This window comes from Callithrix jacchus, chromosome 2 (genome assembly GCF_049354715.1).
Source record: "Callithrix jacchus isolate 240 chromosome 2, calJac240_pri, whole genome shotgun sequence".
In the NCBI taxonomy this organism is placed as follows: domain Eukaryota; kingdom Metazoa; phylum Chordata; class Mammalia; order Primates; family Cebidae; genus Callithrix; species Callithrix jacchus.
In genome coordinates this window covers 186,636,011-186,660,035 of record NC_133503.1, presented here as the reverse complement: position 1 = coordinate 186,660,035, position 24,025 = coordinate 186,636,011, and the positions used below count along the sequence as shown (strand labels likewise).

Here is a 24,025-nt window from a genome sequence, read left to right as displayed (position 1 = left end):
GTTTAAGGAGATGTTGGGCTGAGATGACAAGGTCTTCTAAATACACAATCATGTCAACAGTGAACTGCTTTGGGAAAAGGACTCTTTTATAATGGGCATATGCATATCCACTGTTCCAGAAGGAGACATTATTTCTATATTCTATAGATGTTTACTCTAAAAATATCCTTGAAGTAGCTTGGAACCAGGGTGGCTAGCGCCTCTATTTGCAATACATACATGAGACACTAAGAAGGATTTGTCTTCGAACAGACGGATGCTACTATTCTTATCAGCAATATTCAATACCAAAACACTAAGGTGCAATACCTTAAGAATATTTTCAACCTAGAATTTAAATTACAGCAAAACTCAAAAAAGCTAGTGTGATGACAGAATAAAGAGGTTTTTCAGTCATGAATAAGATCACAAATTTACTTCTAATATACAAATTCTTAAAATTTTGCATAATAATATACACCAGGTAAAACCAGACAGTAAACAGAAAAAAAAAAAAAACCATGGAATCCAAAAAACAATTTGTACAAATCAGAAAAGTCCAAGTTAGAAGCAGGAGTCCAGCCACACAGCAGCACAGACCTGAGAAACTGATATTTTGTTCTTTTCAGTAGACAGGAGGATAGAGAAAAGAAGCTTAAAAGAACATTAATAATGATAAAAGTCACATGAAAAATTTAGAGAGTTATACAAATTTGTGAGAAGAAAATATATGCTTTCATTAACTGAACTCCATTAAAAGATGCAAAGTTATGAAAAATAACATGCACTCATGATATACTATTTGATTCTGCATTAATGTTTACTGTCATAGTTTATTGATTTAGCTTAGTATATGTGTATATATACTGAGTGTATGTGTTTATATGTGTATATATACTCACATGTATGCATCTTATACTCAATATATGTCTACAATGAGCTAAATTAATATATAATATTTGTATATATACTGAATTATATCTATCAACTGTGAACAGAGAGCTAGAGGTGACTTATGAGCTTAATCATCAACTATCATTACAAGAGGCAAGTAATTGATGTTTAAGACTGAAAAATCAAGAGCAGTATAAATACATCATAATAAATATAAATTTAATATACATTTATTCGTGTATAAATAAATGATGTATTTATACATCATTTGGCATGAGATTTATGCCAAAAATAATCTTAACAATATGTAACTAATTGCATTTTGAAAGTAAGTATGGGGATTTGGCAGTTATATGTAGATATAGGTACAATACAGGTAAAACCGACAGAGATAAAGATATAGATTTACAAATAATATGGATGTTTACATGGACATGAATGTGTATGTGGACATGTTTGTGGACAAGTCCATATATACATACATGTATGTGGTGTGGCTGTGTCACTGAATGTTTTGTGAATTTCAATTTTTTTAATGCTATAGATTTTCTCTTTTTTTTTTTTTGAAAGGAGAGAAGGAAAGAAAAAAAGAAAAGGGGTGAAGGAGAGGAAGAAAGAGGAAGAAAAAGAGGGAGAGAGAAAGGGAATACTGCTTTATTCTAAAAATGGGTATTAATAATGGCCGATCAATATTTTGTGTATTTAAGGTGGAGAATGTATATTTTGTGTATTTAAAGTGGAGAGCTCTATAAATATTTATTAAGTGTACTTGTTCCGGATCTGAGTTCAAGTCCTGGATGTCCTTATTAATTTTCTCTCTCATGGAGTCTAAATCTCTTTATGGGTCTTATGCATCTGGGTCTTAGGATCGTTAGCTCTTATTGCTGTATTGATCCTTTTACCACTATATTTTTGTTGCTTTGAAATCTATTTTATCAGATGTGAGAATTGTAACTCCTTTTTATTTATTTATTTACTTTTGCTCTCCATTTGGTTGGTAAATCTTTCTCCATCCCTTTGTTTTGAGTCTTTGTGTATCTTTGGATGTGAAATGGGTCTGGATGTAGCATATTGTTAGGTTTTGGCTATATCTTTGGATTGGGGGATTTAGTTGACTTAAATTTAGGGTTACTGGGCCAGGTGCGGTGGCTCAAGCCTGTAATCCCAGCACTTTGGGAGGCCGAGGTGGGTGGATCACAAGTTCAACAGATTGAGACCATCCTGGTCAACATAGTGAAACCCTGTCTCTACTAAAAATACAAAAAAAAATTAGCTGGGCATAGTGGCGCATGCCTGTAATCCCAGCTACTCAGGAGGCTGAGGCAGGAGAATTTCCTGAACCCAGGAGCTGGAGGTTGCGGTGAGCCAAGATCGCCCCATTGCACTCCAGCCTGGGTAATGAGCAAAACTCCGTCTCAAAAAAAAAAAAAAAAAAATTTAGGGTTACTGCCATTTGATGTTAACTGGCTATTTTATCATTCATTGATGTAAATTCTTTATGTTGATGCTCTTTACTTTTTGGTATATTTTTAGAAAGGTTAATAATGGTTGTTCCTTTCTATGTATAATGCTTCTTTCAGAAGCTCTTGTAAAGCAGGCCTGGTGGTAATAAAATCTCTGAGTACTTGCTTGTTCATAAAAGATTTTATTTTTCCTTCAATTGTGAAGCTTAGTTTGGCAGGATATGAAATTCTGGGCTGAAAGTTCTGTTCTTTAAGGCCGTTGAATATCAGCCCCCACTCTCTTCTGGCTTGTAGGGTTTCTGCTGAGAGATCTGCTGTAAGTCTAATAGGCTTCCCTTTGTGGGTAACCTGACCTTTCTCTCTGGCTGCCCTTAGTATTTTCTCCTTTGTTTCAATCCTGGTGAATCTAACGATTATGTGCCTTGGGGTTGCACTTCTTGAGGAATATCTTTGTGATGTTCTCTGTATTACCAGGGGTTGAATATTGTCCTGCTTTGCTAGATTGGGAAAGTTTTCCTAAATAATATCCTAAAGAGTATTTTCCAGCTTGGATTCATTCTCTCCGTCACATTCAGGTACACCTATCAAACGTAAATTAGGTCTTTTCACATAGTCCCATATTTCTTGGAGACTTTGCTCATTCCTTTTTATCCTTTTTTCTCTATTCTTGTCTTCTCATTTTATTTCATTAAGTAGGTCTTCGACCTCTGATATCCTTTTTTCTGCTTGATCAATTAGGCTATTCAAACTTGTGCATATTTCACTAAGTTCTCAGGTTGTGTTTTTCAACTCCATTAGTTCATTTATATTCCTCTCTATATTTTCTATTCTTGTTACCATTTCGTTAAACTTTTTTTCAAAGTTCTTAGTTTCTTTACAATGGGTTAGAACAAGTTCTTTTAACTCCCAGAAGTTTCCTATCATCCACCTTCTGAAGCCTACTTCTGTTAATGGGACACAGTCCTTCTCCATCAGGCCTTATTCCGTTGCTGATGAGAAACCGTAATCCGCTGTAGAGGAAGGGGGGTTTCTGATTTTGGGTATTCTCAGCCTTTTTAGGCCGGTTTCTTCCCTTTGTTATAAATTTATCCATCTGTCATCTTTACAATTACTGCCATTCTAATTAGGTTTCTGAGTGGACATCCAGTTTATTGATTCCCAGTGCTAGAATCTGAGCAACCCACTGTGCCGGCCAAAACAGCAGCGATAAGACTGATGGTGCTCTTCTGCCTGGGAATCTCGGTGTGGCTTCCTTCTTGAGTCTGTCATAAGCAGCTCTGCCTTCCTGGAGCTCCAAACATTGGTCAGAAGGGGAACCAGTCCCGTTTGCTCTGCAGGAAGAGCTGCCTCACTGAGGCGCTGGCAAAACTGCTGCGCCGACCACAAGAGTCATGCTGGCGACCCGTGGGTCTCCTCCACTGGGAATCTTCTGGTCTGTGAGCGACAAAAATTCATCTGAAAGTGTGGCATCCTCTCATTCTCTGTGCTTTCACTGGGAGCTACAATCCCGAGCTGTTAGCAATCAGCCATCTTGGATCTTTACATTGTAAAGAGATCTAGATTTTCTTAAGAGAATCCCATTTTTTCAGTATTTTATGTTATTAGTCTATTACGTTTTATTTATCCTGAGAATGTATGTTCCCTGAGGGCAGATGTTTGAAATACCTTAAGCACATAGAACACAGTAGACATGAAATGAGTTCTTGTAGAATAACTAAATTCACCAACCAAGACAGATAAGATGGTAGGTCATATATTCTATGGAAGGTTACTCATATTTGGAATTTTTAAGAAACACAAATACCCTCCAGCCATGCTTTTATCCATATTAAACAAGGCATCTGAGTGTATTTATGAAAATTTCTCCAGGTGAATCTTATGTATATTAGATTGTCTATACCACTAATAGATAATATAAACATTAAATGATCATCATTAAGAAGTCATCAGTAATAGAATGATACTTAAATTGTAGGACTAAGGGGAACACTCAAGAAAGAAAAACAAAATTTTATAGAGTTACTACTTGGTAAATCCAAATGTTCTTTTGGAACAGAAAAAAATAAATTGTGAGATGCTAATAACTGATTGAAAACATTTTAGCTTTCAGCATATGTATTCTTGAATGATCTTTTTTAAGTAGGAGCAAGGCATCATTAAACCTAAATAATACAAGGTAATAATAAAGTTCCTAAGATGTGATGACACAGATATTCATTAATGAGCTGTAGAAAACTTTGCTTATGACAGTGCTTGTGATGGTGATAAAAAATGAATGTCATCAAGTGGTGCCTAATTAGCGTGATTAAACAACTTTACTACTCACCAGAGAATTCATTGAATCAATGTGCTTGCTTTTATATATAGAAAATGTTTTTCATTTGGGATCAATGACTTGCCTCTAAAGCACCTTTCATAGCGTTTTTTCCTTGTTTTTATTTTCACATATTTGACTGGTCTGTTATCAGGTAGCTTGCCCTGTAAAAGCATGAATGACCTTGGAAATTATGTGGCATCCTGCAAAGAATTTGATGAGACTCTTCACAGTGAATTTGATAAGACTGACTAACAGGAAGTCTAGCATAGTCTGAAACTCAAGCCATATTCACTTTCCCTTCAATCGCCTTAAACAACTTAAATGAACTTGCTGATTCTAGAGTGAATACATGCAAAAGTGAATGCATATATCACATCACTAGAAATTTTCTTAGTGGAAAAAGGTCACCAGTTGTAAATTAAGACAGAATAAATATTTATTAATAACAAGTACACCTCAAATCCCATTATATCGTTCTATGTAGGCATTTATAGAAGCAACTTTGCATAATTGGTAAGGGTAATTTATGTGCATCAAATTTAATAAAATTATGTGATAATGTTCTGTAAATGATGAAGAGTTATATAGTCATATGTGTCTCTCAAGTGTATCATAAATTCAATATCAAACTTATTAAGGCACCTAAATTTCACAAATGCAAATTTTAAATACTTGCCTATCTTTAATCTCTTTTTATACAAACATTTTCATTTTTGTAAAACTGTTACATTATTTATTTAATAAAGGAATATATTTTAAAAATTAAAGTAGAATAATTATTAGCACAAGTTGAACCTAGGGAAAGAAAATAAGACAATGATTCTGGTCTTTTAGAAGTCATGTGCCACGTATGTTCACTTTCTTTAACTAGAAAATTAAAATCTAAGTCTCCTTGTTGCCAGGGTTATTTATGAGAGTCAGCCACAAATACACACCTTTAAAAATTTTAATTTGCAAGGTATAATATATTTATTTATGTTGTGAGATAAAGAGTAATTTTGAAGTAGTACTCTACCACTTTCAGTGTTGGGCAAGTGAAGCCTGATTATATGTATGCTCTACCTTTGATATAATCATTTTTTTTTCTGAATTTAAATTTGATTCTTCTCCAGGGAACATTCATGTTATAGAAGGATGAAATTTTATTCTCCCAAATATTGAAAATATTTTGCACCCAAGAGGAAGACAGCATATCTGAATGGAAAGGGCCAGAGAATTAGAATAGAGCAACTTCATGAGTTGTTTGCACTATACAATATGTGTCACAACTTCTCAACCTATAATTTGAGAAGAATAACATTTATTATCAGAAGTTTTGTTTAATTAAAAATTAAATGAAATAAACATGAAGACCACCTGGCTTATAGTGGATGGGTGCCTGTCATAATAAATGATGACTGAGCCTGAAAACCATATATTGACTCTTTCCTGGAAACCATATATTCATATGCCAAGCTCAATAAAATCAGATATTGAGCCTCATAATTATCAGTTATTGACATCAGATTTTTCACCTATCTTGCTATATTTTTTCAGCAGTGTTCTCTTTCTCCATGTAAAATACTTCAAACACACCTTATTAATTGGCTTTTTACTTCTGGGCTTCTTGTCTTCCATTTTGAAAACCTCCTGTCTATTCTCCGGAATTCAGGCATAATTGGAAAATTACATGCAAATGTGGTTATGACACTCTCTTTACCTGCATAGCACCAATAGTTGGGATTCAACTTCAGTGCCACTTCTTTCAATAATTGAAGGGCTTGGGCTTCAATCTTATTTTGCTAAAGCCTTAGTAGTAGCGTAAGTTGTATTATGTATTCTGTCCAGAGAAAGCAGAGAGATAGATTGATGTTATTTCACTGTTTCCCTGTGTATTAGTTTATTCTCACACTGCTATAAAGAACCACCTGAGACTGGATAATTTATGAAAGAAAAAGAGGTTTAATTCTTTTAATTCTCTCTGTTTCTTAACTGCATACATACATACATTTAGTTATTTGAAACAAAAATTTCTGGCTTAATCTCTACAAATTAGACTTTGCTTCCCATGTTAGGCTTTAAAAAATAGTTATAAACACAATAAGAACACTTATTTGATTAAGTCAAGGGATAGAGTCTAAAGCCATAGGATCATACTAGCTACATCTGGCAGTTACCAATGTTCTAATTCGTTCCTTATACAGTCTCGTTCTTCATTATTCTTTCTGAAATATGGGCAGTGGTTTTCAAAATAGCCTTGTTATTATTTGTTTTCTGTTAAGGTCCTCTAGTTAATTAGATGATTTTCCAATTTTCTCAGTGATACTAAAGTGATAAGATTGCTTTAGGGTTTCTAATTTTTTTTAGAAGGACTAAAACTATGTAAATTAATAAGACTGGTAAGATGATGCTTTAGGCACAATGTCCAATATATGTGAGCCACATATGTAAATTTTCCACTATTCATATTTACAAAGTAAAAAGAATTACATGATAGCAATATTAATAATACAGTTTATCTTATATGCAAATTTATTGTAATTTAACCATAAAGTTCATATTCAGTCTATTAAAAGCATTACTTTATTCTCTGAAATCCAATATTTTACCATTGCAATAGTTCTCAATTGAGACTAGCCACATTTCTGATACTCAAAAAACACCTGCAGCTAGTAGACACCGTACTGCTAATTTATCAATGCCTGAGATTCTATGGCTTTTAGTTTATTTTATCTACTTTTTATTAGTTTATTTTAGTGGGAGTGCACTGAAATACATGATTACCTGGCATGCCTAGATCTACAGAAATTCTCTGGGGATTTGAGGCATAGCTAGGATTCATTAACTGCTATCTTGAAGAAACATTTAAACATTCTTAACATTCTTACTTCAATGTGCCAATTCTATAGCTTTATATTTTATATTTTAATGAATCTTGAATTATTGTGCCTAACTTGAGTTAGAGAAGCATGACAAAAATCTTGAGATAATTAGAAGAGATGTGGGTGTTTCCATGTTTCTTCTAACTATGGCATTATTGGATCCTAGCAAAAATGTAAGGCAATGGAGTATATTGTTTCCCATAATCTTCATTTTAAAAATACACAAGGTCTCCATCATATGGTTATAGGTACCATGGCCTTATATTAGCCTGGGTCAATGAAATTCTTTGACTAAAGAGTTCCTTTTTAGGGGACATTCATGCTGTGGAAGATTGAAATTTTGTTCTCCCACATATTGAAAATACTTTGCCCCCGAGAAGAAGACAGCATATCTGAATGAAAGGAGCTAAAGAATTAGGGTAAAGCAACTTTGCAAGTTGTTTGTACTATACAATATGCGATGCAACTTCTCAACCTATAATTTGAGAATAACGTTTATCATCAGAAGTTTAAAGTTCATTATCTTAAAAGTCCAACATATGAAGTAAATTCTTCACATTTAAAGTTAATGGACTTCGGTTTTAAAGTTAATTTTTTTAGAAATTAGATTTTATCCTGCTTGACTTTCTGAAAGTAAAGTCAAGAAAATAGACCTGCCTGGCTACTCTACTCTCGATGCAATGCTCTCCTTGGCTTTTATCATACTGTGCAGCCTTTCTTCTTAAGTCTCTGTTCTTTCTCTGGTACTTTTTATACTAGCTCCTCTTTTCTGACCTTAAATATTAGCATAAACTTAATCATCTTTCTTTTTTTTCATTGTAAAGTTTTGGGTAATGATTTATTTTCAGGCTTCAACAACAGCAATATTTATATTTCCAATTAAAATGTAAAAATGCATAGTCATATATCCAAATGCCCAGATGCATAGCTGTACTTTAATACCTTGCTGGTTTTTAAATATAAGTGTGATTAAAACTTTCTCCATCATTACTTACCTCACACAGTAACTCTGTTTCTATGAGTTGCTCATACTGGAAACCAATACATCATTCTTTGACTTATTTTGACTCTTTCCTGGAAACCATATATTCATATGCCGAGCTCAATAAAATCAGATATTGAGTCTCATAATTATCAGTAATTGACAGCAGATTTTCACGTGTCTTGCTATATTTTTTCAGCAGTGTTCTCTTTCCCCACATAAAATATTTCAAACATATCCTATTAATTGGCCTTTTAGCTCTGGGCTTCTTGTCTTCCATTTTGAAAACCTCCTGTCTATTCTCCAGATCTCAGGCATAATTGGAAAATTACATGCAAATGTGGTTATGACACTCTCTTTACCTGCATAACACCAATAATTGGGATTCAACTTCAGTGCCACTTCTTTCAATAATTGAAGGGCTTGAGCTTCAATCTTATTTTGCTAAAGCATTAGTAGTAGTCTAAATTGTATTAAAGCAGAGAAAGCAGACAGATAGATTGTTGTTCTTTCACTATTTACCTATGACCCCATCATCTCAGCCCTAAATCTCCTTAAGATGATAAGCAAGTTCAGCAAAGTCTCAGGATACAAAATCAATGTGCAAAAATCACAAGCATTCCTGTACACCAATAACAGACAAAGAGAGAGCAAATCATGAGTGAATTCTCATTCACAATTGCTACAAAGAGAATAAAATAACTAGTAATACAACTAACAAAGAACAGGAAGGACCTCTTCAAGGAGAACTACAAACCACTGCTCAAGGAAATAAGAGTGGACACAAACAGATGGAAAAACATTCCATGCTCATGGTTAGGAAGAATCAATATGGTGAAAATGGCAATACTACCCAAAGTAGTTTATAGATTCAATGCTATCTCCGTCAAACTACCATTGACCTTCACAGAACTGGAAGACACCACCTTAAACTTAATATGGAAACAAAAAAGAGCCCTCATAGCCAAGACAATCCTAAGCAAAAAGAACAAAGCTGGAGGCATCATGCTACCTGACTTTAAACTATACTACAAGGTTACAGTAATTAAAACAGCACGGTACTGGTACCAAACAGAGATATAGATCAACGGAACAGAACAGAGACCTCAGAACTAACACCACATATCTATAACCATCTGATCTTTGACAAACCTGACAAAAACATGCCACAAGGAAAGGATTCCCTGTTTAATAAATGTTGTTGGGAAAACTGGCTAGTTATGTGCAGAAAGCTGAATCTGCATCCCTTCCTTACACCTTATACAAAAATTAACTCCGAATGGATTAAAGATTTAAGCATAAGACCTAATATCATATAAACCCAGAAGAAAACCTTGGCAATACCATTCAGGACATAGGCATAGGCAAGCAGTTTATGACTAAAAGACCAAAGAAATGGCAACAAAAGTCAAAATAGACAAATGGGATCTAATTAAACTTAAGAGCTTCTGCACAGTAAAAGAAACAATCATGAGAGTGAACCGGCAACCAACAGAATGGGAAAAAACTTTTGCAAGCTACTCATCTGACAAAGGGCTAACATCCAGAATTTACAAAAACTAAAAAAAATTTACAAGAAAAAGACAACCCCATCAAAAAGTGGGCAAAATATATGAACAGATACTTTTCAAAAGAGGACATTTATGTGGCCAACAAACATATGAAAAAATGCTCATCATCACTAGTTATTAGAGAAATGCAAATCAAAACCACATTGAGATATCATCTCACCCCAGATAGAATAGTGATCATTAAAAAATCTGGAGACCACAGATGCTGGAGAGGATGTGGAGAAATAAGAATGCTTTTACATTGTTGGTGGGAGTGTCAATTAGTTCAACCATTGTGGAAGACAGTGTGGCAATTCCTCAGGGATCTAGAAATAGAAATACCATTTGACCCGGCAATCCCATTACTGGGTATATACACAAAGGATTAGAAATTAATCTTTTGTAAGGACACATGTACACGTATGTTCACTGTGGCACTGTTTACAATAACAAAGATGTGGAACCAACCCAAATGCCCATCAATGATAGACTGGATAAAGAAAATGTAGCACATATACACCATGGAATATTACTCAGCCATAAAGAAGGATGAGTTCATGTTCTTTACAGGGACATGGATGAATCTGAAAATCATCATTCTCAGCAAACTGACACAAGAACAGAAAACCAAACACCACATGTTCTCACTCACAAGTGGGTGTCGAACAGTGAGAACACATGGACACAGGGAGGGGAATATCACATACTGGGGTATTTTGGGGGGGTGGGAGAGCTAAGAGAGGGATAGCAGGGGGTGGAGGGAATAGGGGAAGGCTAACATTAGGAGAAATACCTAATGTAGATGATGGGGAGTTGGATGTAGCAAAACACCCTGGCATATGTATACCCATGTAAAAATCCTGCATGATCTGCACATGTACCCCAGAACTTAAAGTAAAATAAATTTTTTAAAAAGGAAATAAAAACCAAATGGGGAAAAAAAGGTCCAAGTCCAAAGTGTCATGTGAGACAAGGCAAATCCTACCACCTATGAGCCTATAAAATCAAAAACAAGTAAGTTACTTCCAAGATACAACAGGTGTATAAGCACTGGGTAAATGCTTCCATTCCAAAAGGCAGAAATTGGCCAAAACCAAGGGGCTACAAGCTCCATGCAAGGCTGAAAACCAGCAGGGCAGTCATTACATCTTAAAGCTCCCAGTACTCTTCTTTGACTACGTGTCTGAAATTCAAGCCATATGGATACAAGGGGTGGGCTCCCAAGGCCTTTGGTAGCTTGGCCTTTCTAGCTCTGCAGGGTACAGCTCCAGCTGCTGCTTTTATGAGCTGACATTGAGTGTCTGTGGCTTTTCTAGGTGAATGGTGCAAGCTGTAGGTTTATATACCATTCTGGAGTCTGGAGGATAGTGGCTGTCTTCCTACAGCTCCACTAGGCAGTGCCCCAGTGGGGATTCTACATGGAGGCTCCAACCCCACCTTTTCTCTCCACGATATCCTAATAGAGATTCTCCATGTCTTGGAAGGCATGTCTATGCCTCTGCAGCAAACTTCTGCCTTGACATCTAGGCATTTCCATATATCGTCTGAAATTTAAGCAGAGGCTTGCAAACCTCAACTTTTACCTTCTGCACACCCACAATCCAAACACCACGTGCAAGCCACCATAACTTGGGGCTTGCATCCTCTGAAGCAACAACCCAAGCTGTACCTTGGCCCCTTTTAGCGATGGCTGGAACTAGAGCATCTGGGACACAGGACACCATGTCTCAAAGCTGCACAGAGCACTGGGGCTCTGGACTCTGCCTACAAAACTGTTTTTTTCCTTCCTATGCTGCCAAGCCTGTGATGGGAAGGGCTGTAGTGAAGGTCTTTGAAATGCACAAGCAGCATTTTCCCTGTTGTTTTGGCTATTAACCTTCAGCTCTTCTTTATTTATGCAAATTTCTGCAGCCTTGAAGTCCTCCCCAGAAAATGGGTTTTTCTTTTTTACCACAAGGTGGAGCTGCAAACATTCCTAACTTTTATGTTCTGCTTCTGTTTAAATATTAAGTTCTAGTTTCAGTTCATTTCTTTGTTTATGCAAATGAGCTAGGCATTTAGACGAAAACAGGCCTTCTCTTGAATGTTTTACAGCTTAGAAACTTCTTGGCCAGACACCCTACATCCTCTCTCACAAGTTCAAATTTCAACAGATCCATAGAGAAAGGGAACAATGTCACTAGTGTCTTTGTTAAAGTGTAACAAAAGTGACTTCTACTCTAGTTCCCAATAAATTCCTCATCACCATCTGAGACCACCTCAGCCTGAACTTCATTGTTCATATCACTATGAGCATTTCGGTCTAAACCATTCCACAAGTCTCTAGGAAGTTCCAAACTTTTCCTCATCTTTCTGTCTGCCTCTGATCCTTCCAAACTGTTCCAACCTCTGCCCATTATCCATTTCCAAAGTCACTTCCACCTTTGTAGGTATCTTTATAGAAATGCCCCACTCCCAGTACCAATTTTCTGTGTTAGCTTTTTTTCCACACTGTTGTAAGCAATCTACCTGAGACTGGGTAATTTATGAAGAAAAGAGGTTGAGCTGACTCACCGTTCCACAGCCTGTAAAGGAAGTATGAATGGAAGGCCTCAGAAAACTTACAATCATGGCAGAAGGCTGAAGGGAAAGCAAACACGTCTTCACATGGCAGCATGAGAGAGAAAGAGAAGGGTGAAATGCCACACATTTTTTTGAACAACCTGATCTCATGAGAACTCACTCACTATGACAAGAACAGCAAGGGGGAAATTCACCTCCATGATCAATAACCTCCCACCAAGTCCCTCCTCCAACACATAGGCCTCACAATTTGACATGCGATTTGGGTGGAGACACAAAGCCAAACCATGTCACCCTCCCTCAAGATTAGGCTCAATTCCATTGTTTGCTGACATCGCTAATTTCTGAGACTCAGCAATATTGCTTCCCCTTCTTTTCCGAGATTTTGGCTTTCAACCTGCATCTGAGTTAATGGTTTCCTTGCCCCATTCAGTGATGAATCATTAGCAGATGTATTGGCTCTCTGGTCCCAACTTGGACTACTTGAGAGGAAGAAGAACCTTTGAAAATATCTCTTCTGATAAGGCAAACAAGGTAGACTCTGTGAGAGTAATACTATGTGTCTGTGAGTGTGTAACTATTTTATACCACTTGTGTAAATGCAGTTCACTTCCATTTCACTACATGGCGACACAGATACTCGATGAAACACATTTCTACCCAGGTTCCAATGAAAGCGCAGCACCAGCAACTTTCTATATTTTTAACCACAACATAATTGAATAATGTTTTTCAAATTATTTTCAGCTACTTCAAATCTCTTTCTTTCCAGGTATGGTAGAAGAATTTCTTATTTTCACATTCTGACTTATGAGGCGTTCACTTATGTCTTATTTCTTATCGGTGTGCTATTTGTTTATATCATGTTCTGGGACTCTTTTGAATAAACTATCAAAGGAAAAGTTGAACAAGACAAAGTTAAACAGTGAAAGAACTCTCTGCATAAGGCTCCTATAAGAGGGCTGAGAGGCCAGAACTCAGTTTGAGCTCACTTTCCATGAAACAAGAAGCGGGAGTATTTTTAAGAGATGGGGTTTGAAAGAGCATAGACGATGTGTATTGGCTTTACCCAAAGGAGAAGAGAACTTTTTCTTATCTTCATGATAGGAAGTGTCTGTATAACTCAGAGCAAGGTGCCCAGGAAGATAGACTTCTACCCTCTCATAGAAACAGAGATGTGGGTATTTTTGATGGTAACATTTCAAAGTTATGGCTCTCAGATTCTTGTGAAAGAGATCCTTGTGCTGTAAAACTGTCAAAAATATTTTTCCCCAATATTTACATCTCGAATTAGAGGAGAAAGAATTTACAAAATGTGAAAGCAAAGTAGAATCCCAGGATCCCAAACTCACTGTGCCAAAGAAAAAATTAACCTTGGGAACTGAGTCTTCAATACTGTTTTTCTTTTATTCCCATCTGAAATACTGCAGCTGCTTCATAAATGTTAATCAATGAGTGAATAAATTAGGTAGTAGAAAACTCCTGATAAGAAGTAAAATATTAGATACTTGTTTTAGACATATATGGAAATTTAAAAGCTTTATTTTCTCTCTACCTAGTTTTCTTCAAATACAATTTAAACATAAGGCTTATTTTGATAAATATTTTTTCCTCTGAAACACCAGAACTCTGCCAGCTTTCCATTTATTTTTAAATTTTAATATTTTCTGAGTTTCCCTTTTCATGACAGATTGTTTCATAATATCTCTGACAACTTATGGGACCAATAATCTCACAGGCCAAGCACGTCTATTTTGTGAGGATAGTCTGTCTCTCTTATTTTTAAACATTCTTTAGCACATCCACAGAGTTACAACAGGAAGAAAACTTAACATCTTCTTCCTTGAATGGCTGAATCTGTGAAAGCAACTTGGAAGAAGAGCTACACATTAAAAACATGAGCTACTGTAATTAGGAATGTAGTAGAGATTGTATTATATCCATAAGAAAATATCCACACAAATACTGATCAATTATAAGCATGTTCTTAAGACTGCCAGATTTAACAAATAAAAATCTGTTTTTTTTAACAGACACCGAGTTAATGTTATTTTCAGAAGAACAATAAATACTGTTAGTATCTTTCAGGAAGCCTTGATGATTCTTTTATTTTGGAATATTATTTTGCTTTTGTCTAAAATTTAAATTTAACTGACCGTCTTGTATTTTCTCTGGCAACGTTACGTAGAATGGATCTTCAGGAAACCAGTCTTTTGTGAAGTGATTCAGGAGATTCAGAACGAGAGTAAAATTTGAGACTCAAATTTGCAGCATACTTTGATCCAGTAACATGGACGAGAATCAGTTTTCAAATTCAGGGAAAGAAGATAAATATTTTCTTAGGGTATCTTTTCACTATGTTAACTATTTTTAGTAGCACTATATTAACTATTTTTCTGATAGTAAATGTTTCTAGAACTGCTGATTATCATTCTTCATTTTGTACTGAATTCAATTTAATAAGTTGTGGAGGCTGTTGGATTATTCAGTATACTCTGGAAAATGCTGCTTTTATATTCTGATTCATGCAACATACAATTGATATTCCTCCATAAATAATGAATATTCCTGAACATTTTTTAATTCTCTTTTCATTGTGCTCAACATGTTCTTGAGAAATACAATATTTCATGGCAAAATAATTATTTACATCACAGAAATATGCATTTTTCACTAGCTGTAGAAGAACAAAACATATGACAACTATTAAAAATATGCTTCTGGCCAGGTGCAGTGGCACATGCCCATAATCCTAGAACTTTGGGAGGCTGAGGTGAGTGGACTGCCTGAGCTCAGGAGTTAGAGACCAGCCTAGGCAACAAGGCAAAACCCTGTCTCTACTACAAATACAAAAAAAAAAAAAAAAAAGCCAGTTGTGATGGTGCACACCTGTGGTCACCTCCTTGGGGGGCTAAGGCACAAGAATCACCTGAGCCTGGGAGGTGGAGGTTGTAGTGAGTGGAGATAGTGCCACTGCACTCCAGCCAGGGCAACAGAGTGAGACTCTGCCTCAAAATAATAATAATATACTTCTGCTAATTTTCTATAGACTTTCTGTGTTTTTTAACTTATTTAATTGAATTGTTTCAAGTTAATAGCCATATGAGACATACCATGCCATTTAATATGAAAGAGAATGATTATTCAAATAAGATACGTGTGTACATGTCTCTGATAAACCTACCACCACAATCTAAATGGCAAAATTGTTTAATAATACCCAATTATATGGAAAATAAACTTCTATTTACTTGTATTCAATGTGTATTTCTACTCAAAAAGTACTACATCTTTTGGTGCTAAATATATAAACTAAATTTTCTTTTTTTTTTTTAAATTCGGTTTTTTGAGTATTCTTGGATTAGGCTTAATATTGGCTATTAAGCAATAAATGCACCAATGCCTTAAAATGAATGCAGCTAATTTCATTTCCTTATGCTCTTGAGAACAATCAACCTTTACATATTTGTTCAAGTTCAGGAAAATAGAAGCTATGATGCTGTCCAGGCCCAGAATACAGCATTCTTCCCTGGTTGATTCTGGTTGTGTTACGTAATGAAAGTTTATGTGCACATCCACAATGAAATGATATATTTCCAATTATTGTCAGGTCCAAAAGTGCACAAAATACTGGAGAAGTTATCTTGGCTTAATGTCTAATTATACATACTGTGTTTATTTATATATCATTTTTCTCAGTGATGCCAGGACATCTCACTCCCACTAGATAGATGATAGATGATAGATAGATAGATAGATAGATAGACAGATAGATAGATAATTTCTTGACATGAAACCTTGCTGTCACCCAGTCAAGAGTGTAATAGTGCCATCTTGGCTTATTGAAACCTCTGCCTCCCAGATTCAAGCAATTCACTTGATTCAGCCTCCTGAGTAGTTGGGATTACAGGCACCCTCCACTGTGTCTATTTTTTTTTTTTTTTTTTTTTTTTTTGGTAACAATGGGATTTCACCATGTTGGCCAGTCTGGTCTTGAACTCCTGACCTCAGATGATCCACCTGTCTCAGCCTCCCAAAGTGCTGGGATTACAGGCATGAGCCACCACGCCTGGCCCACAAAATATACTTTGATGTTAAGTACAGCACCCTTAAATTCTTTGTGCTAAAAAATGACTCTCTAGTGAAAATTCTATTTAAAAATACATACATGTTCAATATGCATAATATTTTGCTGACAATTATGAATCTTTACATTTTTTAGAATTTTAAATAATTTACAGAGCTAGAGTTCTTGGGGCTTGCTAAAGAAAAAGAATGGATCAAGAGTGACACTAGGAATTATTATTTCATCAAAATACAGTATCAATGGCAATTGTGAGAAGAATGGGGAAAAGCATCTTTAAAAACAAACAGAATCAGGTATTCCGTTTTAGCAAGATTACTTTTGAGATCCCTATTAAACATCTGGTAGGATATATTCTTGCATTTTTGCTGGTCTGCACCAAAAGATAAATTTAGTTTCATCCTCTTATGTGAAGTACTTGTTCAACATTTTAATCTGCTCCTTGGCAAAAGATGTTTTCTAGAACTGTTTGTTGCTCTTACAGAATAATTTGGGTTTTACTAGTTCAATTATTTGTAAGGAATTTCCAGGGAAGACATAATGCCAGAGTGGCTTGGTTTTGATCTATCTGGTTTTCACAATGCAAAGACTTTCTTCTTTTCAATTGCCTCAAAGACAAGAACATTTTCTGTAGCTTTTGTCTGTGAATCTCAACATAGGCTTGTCTTCTATTTATACACTTAATCAATGGGGTAGAATCAGTAATGTTACTCTTGTTCTTTTCTGACATTGGGCTCACAACACTGAAATTTCTTCAAGGCTGCTCTCCTTCTCTTTTGCATGACTATTATGAAAATGCAAATAGCTTTCGACAACCTGAATAAATTAGAGTATTTTTTCTACATTTCTCACAGTGGAGTTTCTGTTTCATTTGCCATAGTCTTATAAACATTGGAGATTTCCAAGACAAAAGGCAAAATGCTGTGGTACCAGTTTGTTTGTCGTGAGAGCATCCATTCTCAGTTGACGTGTATAATATTATGAACAGAAGAATGAAGATCACATGTTTTAATAATAACTTTGGTTTACGTACAATTTGATGTTTAAAGATAAACTGGAGTTATTTTATTAAAATTAAGATTATAAGCTATTTGGCATGGGTTTTGAAAACGACAACATTATACATAAATGTGGACAGTAAAAACAAGTGAGTAATCTGTTATCTTTTAGAGCTAGCCAATGTCTAACCTGCTTCCTACATTGCAAGAATAACCTGTTGGTGATAACAAGTGTTTGGTGAGAGGGTTTCAGTACACAGAAACCAGATCCTTTATTTTTCTGTGGACTCAAAGCTAAGGCACATGTTCAGCTAATCTGATGAAACTGCTCAGGATTTTGAATGTTGAAAACATGTTGCAAAATAGAATTTGAAATATTTCATAGTAGTAGTTATGCCCTTTGACCCTAGTGTTGTAGTGTATTTCCTTCAGCTCTTCTCTCTTGGTGACATACCCCACTGCACAATTTGACCAATCACTTCTCTTTCCAAGTTGTGGGTTTCTCTTCACAGCAACCCTGATCTCCATGTACATGAAGAGTTAATGACACAGTAAACAGAATATTTTCAATCAATAAATTGGGCAAGTAACAATGAAATGTTAAAATGGTATTGTTATGTAGCATCTGTTTTAAATCAAACAAAATAATAGGTTTAAATGTGGAATAACATCATACATTATTAAGCAAATAGAAAAATTACATATTTGTGAGATAATCAACATAATTTATCAAAATTTTAAGGGTAGGTCAAATGTGCGCAGTGGCTCATGCCTGTAATCTCAGCACTTTGGGAGACCAGGGTGGGCTGATCATTTGAGGCCAGGAGTTCGAGACCAGCCTGGCCAACATGGTGAAACCTAGACTCTACTAACTACAAAAATTAGCTGGGCATGGCAGTGCATGTCTTTGGTCCCAGCTATTTGGGAGGCTGAGGCACAAGAATTTCTTGAACCCTGGAAGTGGAGGTTGCAGTGAGCAGAGATTGCACCCCTGTACTCCAGCCTGGGCCACAGGGTGAGGCACTGTCCCCACCCCACCAAAAATAAAATAAAAATAAATAAATAAATAAGTAAAACCTTTAAGAGTATATTCCCTACATATCTACCTTCCAGTAACTTTGCTTCATGGAATCTTCAAGAGAAAAATAAGTCTTCAATCTTCAACAAAATATAAAGCACACAATGACAGTGATAATGATAATAATGATACATTTGAAGCAACCTTAATAAGACAGTACCTAAATCATCTTTCATGCTATGGAATACAATGCAGTTGCAAAAAAGTGACCAATATTATTAATTTTCTATATGTATGTGTGTGTAACAATGTGAATATATTTCCAAAGCCAGTTGTTCAGTATTGACAATGTTCTAATAATAAAATGTGTAATATTTACAAAATGAAATCAAATCTAAGTTCTATGTTTTTATGGATATACTTATGTTTGTAGACACATAGACGTTGTCTCAAAGATACACTGTAAATAGTAATTGTTTCATCTAGTCAGATTGTGAGGTCATGGTCAATGCGGAAGTTTGGTTATCTTGAAGAAAATCCTTATTAAAAAGAATGGTGTTATTTTACTGCCTGTACAATTAAAAATTAATTTTAATGAAGAGGGAAAACTAATTATTCAGAGATCATAGTTTATTGAATGTGAGCAAAAGGTGATGTTACTATTTTGAACGCAAGCTAAGGCATACACACTGTATCTATTTAAATATATCTAATCTAAAACTAAGTTTTCTGTTGTCAACAATCTCTATATCTGTAATGTGTACTCTGGATTTAATAGGAAACTAATTAATGCACAACTTAAAAGTGCAATCAAAAGGAAAACAATTAGTTGAACTGAAGTTTATAGAGAATAATGATAATTTAATGAAAAATATTTTATAGCAAGTGTCGTCAGCCTTCATTAACAGAATTTTTATTTATATAACTTCACCACATTTAGTCATTATAACAAAAAAAAATAACATCCAACTATCCTATGGGCTTTATGAAAGTCAGTATTCAGTTTTGGACCAATATTTTGTTTTCTATTTGTGGAAGAAAAATGTCACTTAATTATTTCAGTTCACTTTGTTTACTGTATTAGAAAAACTTCCCTTAAGAAGATTGTTCTTGACTCAAAGTGAAATTATTCACAGTAACTATCACCCTGTGACACTCCCAAGAAAGAGTGTCAATGGTGTATATTTCAGCTTACTTGATAGATATTGGCGTTTAACCATTGCTTCAGATATTGTGTTCCTTGGGCTCTAGATAATTGTTAATTTTTGTTGTTTCTCCAAGACTTTAAAACATGTATTATTTGATTACTTTCATTCTACATGCTTATTTGAACATCCTTATTAAAAGTTCCTAAAATGCAATCTCAGTGAACTACAGTTGAGTACCTCAAGAGTAGTCATAGATTTGGTGTACAAGGAGTTGCTTCTCACTTGACTAGTGTAGAGTTGTAGTCTTCAAAGTGTTGTCCATAGATGCTTGTGAAACTCCAAGAATGATCGGGTAGTTTGTGTGTAAAATTACTTTCAAAATAATGCTAAGACTTATTTTTGGTCTTTTTTATTGTACTGATATTTGGACTAATGGTATAAAAGCAATTGTAGGTGAAACTACTACACATACTACTGTGCCTTAATATGACTTACAGGGCTGATACTGTCTTTGCATTTGCTGGAAAAAATGCCAGTTTCAATTAGGCATTTCTTTCAGGTAGCAGAAAAAAAAAAGCAGCAAAACCCTCAACATTTGGATACATTTTTAGTACATTGAGTGATGAAATGAAATGTATTCATAAGGCACTTTGCTGCATACCAAAGTACAACAGTCTCTCAAAGAGAAAATGCTTCTGTGATTTTTTTTGGACTACAAATTAAAATAGCCACTTTTAAAAAAGTGGAACCCTCTTTTTATTTGAAAGAATGACTTGACAGATAAACTATGTTGGATTTCTGCATTTGGTTATAGTTTCTTGAAAACAGATGAAGTGAACATGTCACCTGTAGGAAAACAAGTGTTTGTAGTCAATGATAAAATTTGAGTTTTCTTTTTTTTTATTGTGTGGCCAATTTTAGAGTGTGTGCCATGTGGCAATAAGAAGAGTGTATATTCTGTTTTTGGCTACAGAGTTCTGTAAAGGTCTATCAGATCTATTGGTTCAATATTGAATTCAGATACTGAAATATCATTGGTAATTTTCTGCCTCAATGATCTGTCTGATACTGTCAGTGGAGTATTGAAGTTTTCCACTATTATTGTATGGAAGTATTCTCGTTGCTTTATGAATCAGTGCTCCTATGTTGGGTGCATATATATTTACCATAGTTAAGTCTTTTGTTGAAAGGGGGGGGTCTTGGCAGCCGGAGGAGGAGTAGGTGCGGGTGAAGATGGCAGCAGCCGAGGACGCGAACTGCATCATGGAGGGGTCCTATGGCCAGCCCGAAAGCAGCGAGAAGCCCAATGCTGAGGACATGACATTCAAAGATTACTACTTTGATTCCTACGCCCACTTCGGCATCCACGAGGAGATGCTGACGGATGAGGTGCGCACCCTCACCTACCGCAACTCCATGTTTCACAATCGGCACCTCTTCAAGGACAAAGTGGTGCTGGACATGGGCTCGGACACTGGTATCCTCTGCATGTTTGCCACCAAGGCCGGGGCCTGAAAGGTTATAGGGATCGAGTGTTCCAGTATCTCTAATTATGCGGTGAAGATCGTCAAAGCTAACAAGTTAGACCACGTGGTGACTATCATCAAGGTGAAGGTGGAGGAGTTGGAGCTCCCGGTGGAGAAGGTGGATATCATCATCAGCGAGTGGATGGGCTACTGCCTCTTTTACGAGTCCATGCTCAACACCGTGCTCTACCCCCGAAACAAGTGGCTGGCGCCCGATGGCCTCATCTTCCCAGGCCGAGCTACACTGTACGTGACGGCCATCGAGGACCGGCAGTACAAAGACTACAAGATCCACTGGTGGGAGAATGTGTATGGCTTCGATATGTCTTGCATCAAAGATGTGGCCATCAAGAGCCCCTAGTGGACGTGGTGGACCCAAAACAGCTGGTCACCAACGCCTGCCTCATAAAGGAGGTGGACATCTACACTGTCAAGGTGGAAGACCTGACCTTCACTTCGCTGTTCTGCCTGCAAGTGAAGCGGAATGACTCCCTGCACTCCCTGGTGGCCTACTTCAACATCGAGTTCACACGCTGCCACAAGAGGACCGGCTTCTCCACCAGCCCAGAGTCCCCGTACATGCACTGGAAGCAAATGGTGTTCTACATGGGGGACTACCTGACCGTGAAGACAGGTGAGGAGATCTTCGGCACCATCGGCATGCGGCCCAACGCCAAGAACAATCGGGACCTGGACTTCACCATCGACTTGGACTTCAAGGGCCAGCTGTGCGAGCTGTCCTGCTCCAGGGACTACCGGATGCGCTGAGGACCGACTCTCCCCGCCCTATAAGGGCCCAGGGGCTGAGCATTCCTAGGCGGTTTTGGGGCTCCCCTTTCCTCTCCCTCCCGAAGAAGAGGGTTTTAGGGGCCTGGGCCGGGGGTATGGGGAGGGCACATCGTGACTGTGTTTTTCATAACTTATGTTTTTATATGGTTGCATTTACTCCAATAAATCCTCAGCTGGGAAAAAAAACAAAAAACAAAAAACAAATTTGAGTTTTCAAGTTAAAAAAATTAGACTTTTACAAAACTTACATTTGCCATCATGTGCTTGACACTTTTCAAACTTGAAGGATTTGCCGATCAAATCAGTGGAGAAAATAATTTTGAGTTTAAAAAATATTATTTACTGAAATACATCAACATTTAGAAGATTTGTATAGCTCAGCGAATTGTGCTATTTGGTTGTTTCCAAATAACCAAGAACCTGATAATACAAAATTAGGTACAGATTAAACATCCACTAAAAATGCAAGACATTAAATTATTTTCTGAAAATTCTGTTAATATGTTTTCAGATTCCACAGTGCAATTAATCTTTAACAAACTAATGCTTGTTGAATGCCATAGTGTCAAAAATGAGTATCTGTATTTATATGATGAGACTCGAGCACCATGTATTAAGTTAGACAATAAAAAGATTTGAGGCAAATTGAAGATTTAATCCAGACCGTCATTTTCTAACCACTGCTTATAAATAGTAGGTTCGGCATCCGTTCTTTCTCGCTGTCAGTGCAACCTGAGAATTCAAGTTCTCTGTTTCATCAGACTGGAAATGTTCGGCTGAACGTGCATGAGTTTTGTGGGGCTACTCCTATGGCTCATACAACATCTTCCTTTGTTCCCATCCTTTATAGACTAATTTTTTTTTTTTTTTTTTTTTTTTTTTTTTTTTTTTTAATATGGAACGCTTCACGAATTTGCGTGTCATCCATGCGCAGGGGCCATGCTAATCTTCTCTGTATCGTTCCAATTTTAGTATATGTGCTGCCGAAGCGAGCACTAGAGACTAATTTTATTGTAGAAACATGTATTATACCAGTAAACACTTCACATTTTAATGCTGCATGCATACTGATCAGTACTCTAATGAAAAACAAAGCATGATGAAAATATAGTGATTTATAAGGGATGCTCTTTTAAACTAGGTGGACAAAGAGCTTCTCTGAAGAGGCGACCAGCAAGTAAACAAGCTCTGAAAATACCTGGGAAAGAACTTACCTGAAGCGGGAGGTAAGTACTTGTTTGTCTGTCATGTTCCATGAAGAGAAATAAGTCTCAATTGTACCGACCAAAGTTAATCAAGCACAGAATGCTAAGATCTAGGTGGGAGAAGTTGTCAGCGAGAGGTCATAAAAGTCCCTATCGGCATAAATAAAAATGCACACAGAAGGGTGATATATTTTGAGTATCTGTTTCCTCTAAATGTTATGTTGAAATGTCTTCCCCTGCTATTTTGTGAAAGATTCTCCCCGAGGCCTGAAAGCTTAGGAAGATGAATAATTTCTGCCTTCCCAGGCCCAGTCCGAAGACGGAACGCCACTTGCGCCAGCAGCGTGCCCCAGCTGAATAGCGGAAGCCGGAAGAGAGCTGGCCGGAAGACACGTACCCCCTGAAGAAGAGAGAGCGAGAGCCCGAGGAGAACGGAGAGCATGAGCGCGAGCCCCTGTCTACCACGTAGCACTTACATCAGACTGGTACGCTTGCTGTTTGTAGGAGACTATAAAACCCTTGCCCTGTCCTCACTTAGAGCTGACGCCCTTTTGGGCCGACGCCCTTTTGGGCCTCAGCTCGTTTGCAACCTGGTACTCACTACAACAGCACATTGCTCCACACCGCCTCGTGTTGTTTGTTGGCACGG

The 24,025-nt window shown here is 36.5% G+C and overlaps 1 long non-coding RNA gene, 1 other non-coding gene and 1 pseudogene across 8 annotated transcripts in view; 2 read left to right on the top strand and 1 right to left on the bottom strand.

The window, feature by feature from the left end:
- The first annotated feature begins 21,045 nt into the window (after positions 1 to 21,045).
- On the top strand, positions 21,046 to 22,375 carry LOC100389134 (protein arginine N-methyltransferase 1 pseudogene; annotated as a pseudogene). The gene has a single exon (XR_013532678.1). The product of XR_013532678.1 is annotated as a protein arginine N-methyltransferase 1 pseudogene (transcript).
- A 685-nt stretch (positions 22,376 to 23,060) lies between these two features.
- On the bottom strand, positions 23,061 to 23,167 carry LOC118151788 (U6 spliceosomal RNA). Its single transcript, XR_004740197.2, has one exon. It is a non-coding gene; the product is annotated as a U6 spliceosomal RNA (small nuclear RNA).
- Positions 23,168 to 23,760: 593 nt separating this feature from the next.
- LOC118151586 (uncharacterized) overlaps positions 23,761 to 24,025 on the top strand; it is a 34,032-nt gene continuing 33,767 nt past the window's right edge. For all 6 annotated transcript variants that reach the window (XR_004739976.3, XR_013532680.1, XR_013532682.1 and 3 more), the window contains exon 1: positions 23,761 to 23,861. This is a non-coding gene — a long non-coding RNA (uncharacterized LOC118151586). The remainder of the gene's footprint in view (positions 23,862 to 24,025) is intronic.